Below are 10,943 nucleotides of genomic sequence, written 5' to 3' on the forward strand. Positions count from 1 at the left end.
CAACTTGGATTGCATCTTTGGGTCAATACAGCCTGGTTTATGGCTGTTCCTGCACAAACATTTTGAAAAGGGCTGCAGAAAGGCGTTCACACATGCACTGCTTCACTCTTCCAGGGTGAAGCAGTGGTCATGTCAAATCATGCCCGTGCCACAAAGGTGTCACCTTGCTTGGCTACCAGCCCTTGGGAAGAAGATCAAGTGATGTCACTTGAAGCTGGTGAAGACAATGAGTCAGTGTCACCGCTGGCTAAAGACCATGAAGACAGGTCAGTGTTTAGAGCCTGAGGCACTGCCAAGAGGCACTAGTTTTGCCTCTTGGAACAAATGGAAGGGAAAAATGAGGTTTCATTACAGCCAGTTTCATGCTTTCACCCTTCCCCACGAGCAGAGGTGAGGTAACTTCTCCCACTGGGCCTTCAGGACATGATGCATTACTTGGGCCTTCCTCCTCCTCCCTCTAGGCAGCCCCAGTTTCCCAGAGCTCCCACCCAGCAAGAGCTTGGCTGTGGTTTCAAGTTGCTAGGGCAGAAGGTTTCAAGTAATGGCAAATGATGGAAATGGGAAAGGCTGGAAGGAACCAGGCAGACTCCTTCACAGATGTGTGGTGTTGCATTTCATGATGACCCATGCCTGGCTTTTCTGGGAAAGGCCTGTATTATGGAAGTACAATTCCAGGTTTTCCCCAAGGACCGTGTGTGTTTTTTTTTTAATTTACTGAATTTTGCACAGTTCTTTCACTGTTAGGACTCATGAGTTGTACTGCAAAAGACTGGAAGTAAGACACAGCCATGAATTTCCCCAAAGCATTACACCTGGAAGTGGTTGGTTTACTCCTGGTTTTGTCCTCCAGATGCCTTCCCTGACATTAAAGTTCACCCTCCAGTGACGTTGTTGTGTGTCAGAGAGCCTTTCCTTTCCATAAGCTGTTCTGTGAGATCCAGTTCAACATCCTGTTGAATCTGGAGAAAAGAAGTCTTGAGAAACAGGGAAATGTGTTGCCAGAAAAAAAGAGCCTTGGCCAAAAGAAGGGGGTTGCCAGACGGCCTGAACTTTCACTGAACCAAAGAGCAGGGCAGCCCATGTATCCTAGCAAACTCCAAACAGCAAGAAATGTGCCAAAACTGAGTTTTGAAATATCTTAGATATACTCGTTTTTATTTCATCTATGCAGTCCCCATTTTACATGCAAGCTGTCAGGATCTGTCCATATCCTGGGGACTTACAGTAGGCTTTGCAATGGGTTAACTTTAGATGGGCTTTTCCCCTATAAAGATTGGGTAAAGGAACACTTACCTTTAATTTCTTATCATTTCTGGGGCATAAAATAATTTCATGTGCCATAGATATTTTTTTCCTTCTTTCCTTTTTTAAGTACATGTTGTAACTAGTGGTGCACAAATGACTCCTTGGTTAGATAAGACATTATGTTTTTATCCTTGGACTATGCCCCCAGGCTTTCAGTAATGCCAGCATCAGCTAAGTTAGCATCTGATTAGTCGTTCTTGCCTCTTACTCAATGTCAGACTTGATTATGCCTATTAATCTGGCACATTTTTTTGAACTGAGCTATGGACACGATCCTGCCTGATTCTCAGCACTCTGATACTATCACAGCCAGGTAAAGAGACTTAGATTTCTCCAGTTTGAGTGGGTTTTGTATGTGTTAATCACCACTGAAACAGCCATCTATGTAGTCACCATGCTTTCAGCCAGTTGTGGCCCAGATAAAAGATGCTGGGGCTCCTGCTGTTCTCAATTTCTCAGTACAAAGTGAGGGTTAAGGCTCTTTTTCAAAAAAAAAAATCTGGGCAGTGAGGACATGCTTGAACACTTCTTCTGGGAACGAGGAAAGAGTATTGGGAACAAGAAAAGGTTGTTGAGTAAATTTTACAGTTCAGGACTCAACTTTCAACATCACATACATATTGATATCAGGATTGACTTTCAGGATTGATTGCAGGTGGTGTTGGAGTGATACAACGCAGCAATTCTATCCATTTCAAAAAGAAGTCAGCACCCTGTTCCAAACTTTGCTAGCACAAAATCAGCCCTGAAGATTACTGAAACTTTGCTGAGGGCTGAACAGTTTATTCTTTTTCCTCTCTTTGTTTTCTTGCATCCATTTCTCAGTCACAGATACACCTTCACTATGATGTATTCAAGGATGGGATGGAGTTTTATTAACCTTGGGGGAAATCTAGCTCACTTTGAGGTGTCCTCACATCTACTCAGCACCATTCATTATCACAACAAAGCAGACACCTGTCCCAGCAAACCTCTGATTTCTTCCTTTACTTAAAATGTTTTAACCTTTAATTAAGAGCAGACCAGTTGGGGAGCTAGGGAGGGATCTCTCTCCAGCTGATCTCGAGCTAGTGTTAGACATATAAATATGCCCAGGAAAGGGGCTGGTGGGAAATAGGAGGGAAGTGTTGGGGAGGGAGGGTGTTTGAGCAGCAAATGTTAGGGCCCCTATGTCCCACACATGGGTCCTAGCAAGTTGCTTTATGAGGTGGGGAAGGGTTTCTACATAAGGGTTGTCCCTCAGGGCTTTAGAACTGATACCTGCTTAGGTAAATTTACTACAATGAATTGTGTGTTGTAATATCTGCATTTTTTTTCCAAAACATATTGTTGGTGTTTTATCTCTATATGGAGATAATGATGATTTGTCTTTTTTTCCCTTTTTTTAACTCTGAGACTGGAGATAGCTGGAGAGTGTAGAGAAAATGGAGGAAAAGAAATGCGGAGTTCTGTTTAATAAAAGTCATATGTATGTTCAAAGGTAGTGCTCTGGGAATTAATCTATGTGGTTTCTTATGTGTTGTGGCAAGGACAAAGGGCAAGCTCTGACAAGCACATGGTCCCTATAAAACAACAAGCTTATTCCTAGAAGTAAAATCAGATGCCTTTGGGAGTTCTTATTAGACAAGATGAAGTGCAGAATAGATAAGAACTCTCTTCTTAATTAAGTAAGAATACAAAACACCAAGCACATGCTGTCAGAAGCAACACTTCTTTGGCAAGGTAAGTGGTGGGAGAAGTCTGTAAGCTATGGCAGTTTCATGATGATTTGTAGATGCTTTTTTTTTCAGGGAAAGTGAAACTGCTGCATATGGGGGGAGGTGTCAAAGACACTAAAACTGAGGACAGACACTTGCTATGCAAAATGGTGAGGCAGACTTCAGACCCTAACTGATTCTTTTGGCATGGAAGTATAAGAGTATTCTTCCTTCATTCCTAGAAGTACAGTGAAAAGCCCTATCACTAATTTATAGACTTTCTTCACATTAAAAGTGGCAATAATTATATTATTTCCTGAATTTGCAAGTCTTTGTGAGTATATGCTCAACAGTGCTCAGGTGGTTCTCAGATATCGGAAGCATCAGTAGCCCATAGAATTGGATAAAAACAATCGAATGGCAGAAGTCAGTAAGGCCTTTCTTTTTATGGGTAATGTATAATTAGAAACAGCATGCTGCTGGGATTGTAAGCAGTGTGAAATCATATAATTAGTGTATAATTACAACTGCAGACATGACAAATTTACCCAGACCAGATGTCTGCTAGATCAGTTTCCTCTTTTCTTTAAAGCAAATTCTTTTGGTGTATAAGACTGCATTGCACTAGCAGCAGAATCTCTTCATGTTATCAGGTATTTCTTATGATCAAACATTTGGTACTGTGACCTTACTGCATGGTGAAGGGCTGACTGTTCTTTCAGTTGTATTGCCTAAATTGTTTGCAAAGTTAAAAACAACTTAATACACTTCTTGGCTAGCATCTTTGTTTTTCCAAACAGCATCAGGCCAATTCATTTACTGTGCTGTAAACTCATTGCATGTTTAAAAACCAGGACAGCAGATGCCCATTAGGAATGTCTGTGTCACCACAGCCTAAACTGAAGGTTGCAAAGTTGAATTATCTATGGGGGAGGCTCACAGGGTTTACAGTTGACAATTACTGAGGTGGGTTTTGTCTTGTTCTTGATGACATTTGGAGAGGGGAGTGCTGCAGAGTTTCCCCATGGTTTACTTTCACCCTTCATTTGGGGATGTTGGGTTTTGCACAGCATGATGGGCAGGTCAATCACTTTTCAAGATAGTCTCTGAATACTACAGCCCCCAAAAAAGCTATTCCACACCCAGCTAATATAATTCTCATTGAAACTAATGGCAACCAGCCAACTAACAACCCATTCCCCCTCAAAAAAAAAAAAAAGTTAGCCAAAGTCATCAAATCTTTGGTTTGGCTTGGTGATGGTTTTGCATTAGAGCTCCATTGATTCCCCTGCTGGAAATCCATGCTTCATTTGCTGTGTTTCAAAGACCTCGGGATCCTTCAGAGTTTAAGCCCACCAAATCTGGGGTTGTTTAGAGACAGACCAAGTTTCTGGAGCTGGACAATGGTCAGCCAATGAGTCACATCCTGCAGCAGTGAAAAAAACCTGAGTAAGGACATACGCTTTTTCTCCACAATGCCTTGACAGCATCTGAAGCTGGAATGGCTTTGACCATCCAGCCTTCCTGAAGTCCACATGATGGATCTGGATGTGATAGATGATGTGATGACATCGGATAACTGGTTGCTCTGCTCCTGTGGCTGGAGGTGACCCAGGATGGGTACTTCTCTGCTCTAGCAAGCAGTGAAGATAAAAATGCACAGTTTGGGATATTTTGAGAATATAATCTGTATCACCAGCAACTTGTATGTGCTGAAGTGAGCCTTGTGCAGCTGCTACCACAAACCAGTATCCCAGCCCTCCAGCACCTTCCCATGTTCATACTTCCAGGTGTTTGGAAAGGACAGACGCTTCTCTGGTGTGTGTGTGTGTGTTGGGGGGGAGAGCCTACAGGTCTCAGATGCCATCACTAGTTTACACAGGAGCAGCATAGCCAACACAGAAGCTCAAGGACTTGAGCCAGGCTCTCTGGAATGCTGGTTACATGAGCCAATCTCTGGCAGTAATTTTTCCATAGGTACCACATCTCCTTAGCACACGACCAGGAGCAGAAAATCTAGATGTAAGGATCTGAACTTTCACCTCCCTTTCTCTTCAAATGAACTTATTTTGGCTTGCTGCTGCCAAACACATTCATTTAGCAATTACTTATTTTGCTTTTAGATTAATTAAATTCAATCTTCTATAGTAACCCTTTAGGGAAAAGAGAAAGTTAAGCAAGCTTCAATACGTATGCTGAAACAATTCCCTTAGGATAATTTAAAGATCAAACAACAAAAAATGCAAAGACCTTTCTGGGGTCTGGGTGCTTTTTCCACCAGGCATGAATGATGGATTCTTGTCTTTACAAATCATCAAACATAAATCACAGAACCCATACTGACCAATGGCTTCAGGTCAGTGAACTTGTGAAACTCTCAATTATTTTTTTTATTTCAGTGATGTATTGACTGTTCAACACAGCTGAAACCTGTACTGGATTTGGGGAATAAATCTGAAGTGTTTTACATTCTTGCAGTGACCAAGGGTTAACCTGAAGGTTTGTTCTGTCTGAGTTCATGTGACTTTTGTTCTTGGAAATGGTGCGTTTGGCCAAGGCCAGGTCTTCAGAAGCGCTAAGTGCTCATTTAGGTTTCTAAATATGAAACAGCCTGAATTTCACATCTGTCGAGAAATAGGAGCTCCCACTGGGAATAATAACTGGATTTGTAGATATCTTCATGTAGCCACAGGCCATTCATACAACTGTGTCCCCTGTTTTGGACACCTGAATAAAATCTCATTTCCTGGTCTACATGGGGTCTTCTGGAGTTTGATGCCCTTTGCAGACTTGTCCCTTTTTGGCAAATGCTTCATAGCAAACACCTGATGCCTGCATACACCAGTTTGCATTTATTTTTTCTCCAGAAGCAGCAATAATTTCTCAGAAAAAGGAAACACTTCCAATATTTTTCAAACTGCAACTTTTTCCTCTCATTGAAAAATGCTTCTATTGAGGGAATTCTTTGGAGATATTACAGAGAACTTCTTGTTTCTTCTCTTTACTTGAAAAAGGTCAATTGGTCAACACTTGAAATCAATTATAAAGGAAAGGGAACAAGCTTCTTTGTTAAATACCTTTTGGGGCAAAGAATGTTGATTTCAAAATGACTGTTCATTTCAAATTGAAATGAAAGTTTATTGAAGTTTAAAAGTCACAGAAGAAGGGAGTGAAGTTTAAATATTTGGTAGTGAACCAAATGAAATGCACTAAAAGGATGGAAAAAAAAAAACAGTTATTACTGTTTGGAACTGTCAACCATGGTACAGCTTCTGATTAACATTTGAGGCTGATGGTAAGTTGCTTTCTATAAGTGGAAAGTTATGTCCCATGTAGCAAACCCCATAAGTATTGGGGTACAGCATGTTATGTCTGAAATTATAAGGGTTTCAGAATAGATTGTATCTGATACCATCAGTTTTTGAATGATATTAAAATGTTTGTGAAACTCTAGCTCACTCACCATGTAACATTTTAATGAATTTACAGTATGTCCTGTTTGGATATGACTCGTCACAAAGTCCCCTGTTTGACAGGGAGATGATCTGTTTCCACCTGCTTTCTATGAAGACAATAAAGTCTGACTAAAGCAAATACCTGAGCCTGAACAAGAGCTGGCAGCAGAAGAGGAGCCAAGGAGATGGGAGCAACATTACCTCACCTGATGCTGCTCAGAGTAGGCATGGGACTCATCTGGAGAGCACCGCTGCCTGTGGGCAAGATTTTGGCTTTTCTTACTGAAAACGACATGCCATTAGTCAGGAGTAACCAACCTTGAAAAGTGTATTTGCTATGACTCCCATCTCCCCTGTGAACGACATTCCTGCTGCTTCAAGCTTTTTTGGTTGCAGTGTTGACACTTCTTCAGATCTGTCATTAGCTTAGCTGAAGAGAAAACAGAAACACTATTCAAGACCCAGATCCAATGTGGGAGGTTAGGAGTGCAAATTCTCACTTCACACTGAAAGCACGACGAATGTTTTATGTCACTGTTGTTCTTTCTATTTTAGGGGATGCCTTTATTATTTTATAAGCCCCTTGCTGTCATATAAAGCACGTTTTTAAAGGTAATCTACTGAAATCATGCTCATATAACTTAAAATTAGATCTTTCACATTGCTAAGAATTAGTCTGGCAGTTCTTAGATTTTTGCTTGTACTGTATAAATTTCTACTTCTGGTTTTAAAGGTATCTAACCTTCTTGCTGTTTTTTTTTTGTTTGTTTGTTTTGTTTTTTAATGTATTTTAAGACTTCTGTGGTGAAATCTGATTCAGCTTTACACCATGAGTACTCCAATTTCTCTCAAATCCACGTTTTCTGGTTGTAAGCTGTTGATTCCACCCTCACTCTGCATCTTCACATTGTATTTTCATTACATGTGATAAAGATCAAAAGATTTTTGGCTTGGTTCCAGAGAATTGTTAAGAATATGAACTGACCTTTGATTGAGATCAAGTGAATCATTGTCTGTGTTCCAGTAAATAGGGGAGTTGAAAGCAAGTTTCTTACCTGGAAAATCATGCAGCATTTTTGGAGAGTGGTTTTGGTTTCTCTTCTTGACCCCTATACTTCCTAGCTTTGCCATTGTGCAGACAAATTAATAGCTCAGAACAAATACGGAATTCCTCCAAATCACTTGTTTCAATGTTGTTTCCTAAGAAAACACTTAACAATATCATTTTTTGTGATTGTTTCTCTAGTTTCCCTTCTCTCTATATTTTTTTCTCTCATCCTTCTAACAGTGAGCCTTTCCCACTGGGATTGTCCCTTTCTCTGGGACATTACAAGACCTAATTTGATTGGGCTCTGCCAGTAATTATGGATTATTTTAACTGGTTATTGTACCAAAATTAATGCATCTTGGGGGTCAATATCTGAGAGTCTTAATGGATAACATTAAAGAGAAGCCAATAAGAAAAATGGAAAGAAAAAAAAAAGCTTAACCTAGGGAACTGGACAATGGGAGCATCCTCCATTTTATCTGCTTTTAAAACAGGAAACGAGGAAACACAGTCCTTAGGAATCAGTACCTCTCTCCCTCTACAGAAGTACGTCCAGAAGTAGTCGTTATAAACCATTCGTCTCAGCTAGACATTGAAAGATAGGAAAAAGTATCATCAGCAAATATTTAATCCAGCAGTGTCATTCAGTAGTTTATCCTGTGGTTCCTTCACGATCCAAAGCTCTGAGTAACAGTGTTCCAAACTCTGTGAATGCTGGAAAGAAATACTGGCATCGGTTGGGGTGCATATTTCTAACCTTATAGTCTTTAGCATAGTCCAGTGCACCTATGAGCTCTACTAAACCATCAGTCCTACATCCCACGAGGATGTTTTCTTATTTCTAATAGGCATAGCTTAAAAAAAAAAATGCTTTATTGACTATGAAGAAATATGATATAACGTAGTGATTCAACAATACCCGTAAACCAAGAAGTGGTTGTTCATAAAAATTACTGTGTACAAGATACATCTTGCTCAACTTGAAGTTTCAGGATTATTGCATTCACCTATAGGCAGATATGTTCTGCCTTCCTCATCCAAACTGAGAAGCTATTTTAAAACTATTTGGGACAAATTCAGACATATTTTCTTTCTTAAAGATTCTCACACCAAAAAAAAATGTGGTAAGTAAACACAGTGACGTGTTGGAAAGATGCTTTTTGAGTTTAAATTGGAGAAATTATTGTAAACATCAAGCTATATTTTCCCCATAATATTCATTTTTGAATATTTCAGTCTCTTCCAGACTACTTTATTCATAATTGCTGTTCTCTTAGACTAGTGGGAATAGTAAAAGAAAGTGACTCTTTACTGAGTGACAAATACATCCATATACAAAACTCCTAGTTTTTCATGTATTTTCAGGAAGTTATAACCCCTGATAACTCTTTGCAGACCGCAGAGATGAATAATATTTGTGGATGCATTTTTGAGGCTACCAAACTGGAGAGGTGTTTGTGGCTGTGGGCTTTACCACTCACACAGAGAAGTATGTTTTCCTTATATCTGTCATACAGGCTATATTTTGCACATGTCTTTAATTAGACCAATTTCATATCTTAAAGAGTATGTGACATCAAATAAATTATTTAGAAACTGGAATTAACCATCAAAAGAGAGGGTCAAAATAAGCTCATAGCAGAGTTTTTAACAAATCCTCTGAACCCAAATGCATAGCAAACGTCACATCAGGGACAGACCTTACAAGCATTTTATGCCATAAATCAGTTTATGTAACTGCGGGTCATGCTGAACCACGTATTTCATAAGGGAAAAATATGGAAATTGGTAGGTTTTTGCATGTCATAATCTGATCCACTTAGCCCTGTAAGACTGCATGGATTCAAAAAGCACTCAGATCTAACCTAAATCTAGTCTAAACAGATGTGCTTGTTAGGAGGCAAGTTGCACAAAAGTCTTCATTTTATTAAAATTATCTCATGGACCTGGGGCAAGTTTTTCCATCATTTACTTCCATCTCTAACAAGAAAAGTCCTTCCTAACTTGGAGCAGTACCCACTTGTCAAAAGAAGCTGGTGACCGTTATCTCACAGTGCAGACAACAATGGGAACATAGCTATCAATTTTAATAGAAGTTTTCACCCAATGTGTCCAATAGCTATAGTTTGGGGAGAGTGCAAAAGAGGAAGCCCATCTCCATTCTTCATGGCTGTACTAGGAAAGGGATTTCTTTTTATTATGATGACTATGACCATGATGGTTTAGGTTGAGCCAAATATGGAACACCCCACAGCATCCTTCTGCCAGTTCTCTGACTCAAAAATGACCATTTTCAACCTCCGGATGCTGAAGTCATTTTCAGCCTGAACTGTATCATGATCATCTGCCTTTTCCTAAGAGTAAGGTGGGGGGGAGGGGAGGGGAAGGGGGGGAACTGTATTTCACACCAAACTTCAAATTCTGAACACCACCAGCATTTCAGAAAATGATTCTGTCAATCCTGCAGTCTGTGCTGCTAATCTGTGAAGACCAGGAAATAAAAAAAGCAATTTGTCTGTTTTTTTTTTTTTTCCTTCTCCCCTACTAGGTGTGCTCATGCATTTGTTCACTTTAATGAACAGTTCCTAGAAAGCTCTGCATTTGCTTACCTTGACAGTCAGGGCAGTTATCCCTTAGATGTTGGCAGTTGTGTTTATGCAACAGTGAAAGGGGTAAAAGTCCCATCACACTCTCAGGCTCAGTGTCACTGGATTACCTGCTGTAAATTAGAAATGCATTCAAAGAAAAAAAGTGACATTTACAACATATTTAGAGAGAGAAAGGAGAAAGTGTCTAGAATATGTATAAGTACACACATGGGATGTAAAAGTTGTCTTTCCCACCCTTGCTTTGCCTCTTACCTTGTGTCATGGCCTGGAGCAGAAGGGACAGGGAAGTCTGTGGCTTCCCCTGCAGGTGCTGGTCTGCCAAACCCAGAGACAACCTGGCCACGTCTGACGTTTTCTGTCTAACCTGTTTTGATCCTGCCTCCTCACATCACAAAGTTTTGAAAGAGGAAAGGAAAAGTTAACAGAGGAAAAAGTAATGAAAGATACATGGAAAGTCTTCAGCACCTCTAATAATAATTTCCTTCAGGAGCCTGCACGCAGGGGGAAGGAGAGGCAGGATTCGTGTTAACACAATGATCAGTGGGGGCACAGCTAAAGTGCAATGCCAAATAATGCACTCAGGCTCCTAGTATGACAGCTATTTTTCCACTGTCTTGTGGAAGAACCTGACTTCTGACCTTCTCCTGTGTTTTTTTTTTTTTTCCAGATATTTGGGGTGGTGGTCACAGGGAACCATCTTAAATCCTGGAGGAGAGCTTAGACCCAAGCTTTATTTCTCAATTCAATTATGTTTAGAGCATAACATGGGTTTGTTATTCTCTGGTCCCTTGCTGAAATAGGTCAATGTGGCCTTCCTAGTTAAAAGCTG

The 10,943-nt window shown here is 40.2% G+C and overlaps 1 long non-coding RNA gene across 1 annotated transcript; it reads left to right on the forward strand.

Moving 5' to 3' along the window:
- Nucleotides 1–2,413: 2,413 nt before the first annotated feature.
- LOC311443625 lies at nt 2,414–7,681 on the forward strand. Its single transcript, XR_014697364.1, has 2 exons — nt 2,414–3,027; nt 6,492–7,681. It is a non-coding gene; the product is annotated as an uncharacterized lncRNA (long non-coding RNA).
- The last annotated feature ends 3,262 nt before the right edge of the window (nt 7,682–10,943 follow it).

This window comes from Aythya ferina, assembly GCF_964211825.1.
Source record: "Aythya ferina genome assembly, chromosome: 12".
NCBI classification, from domain to species: Eukaryota; Metazoa; Chordata; class Aves; order Anseriformes; family Anatidae; genus Aythya; species Aythya ferina.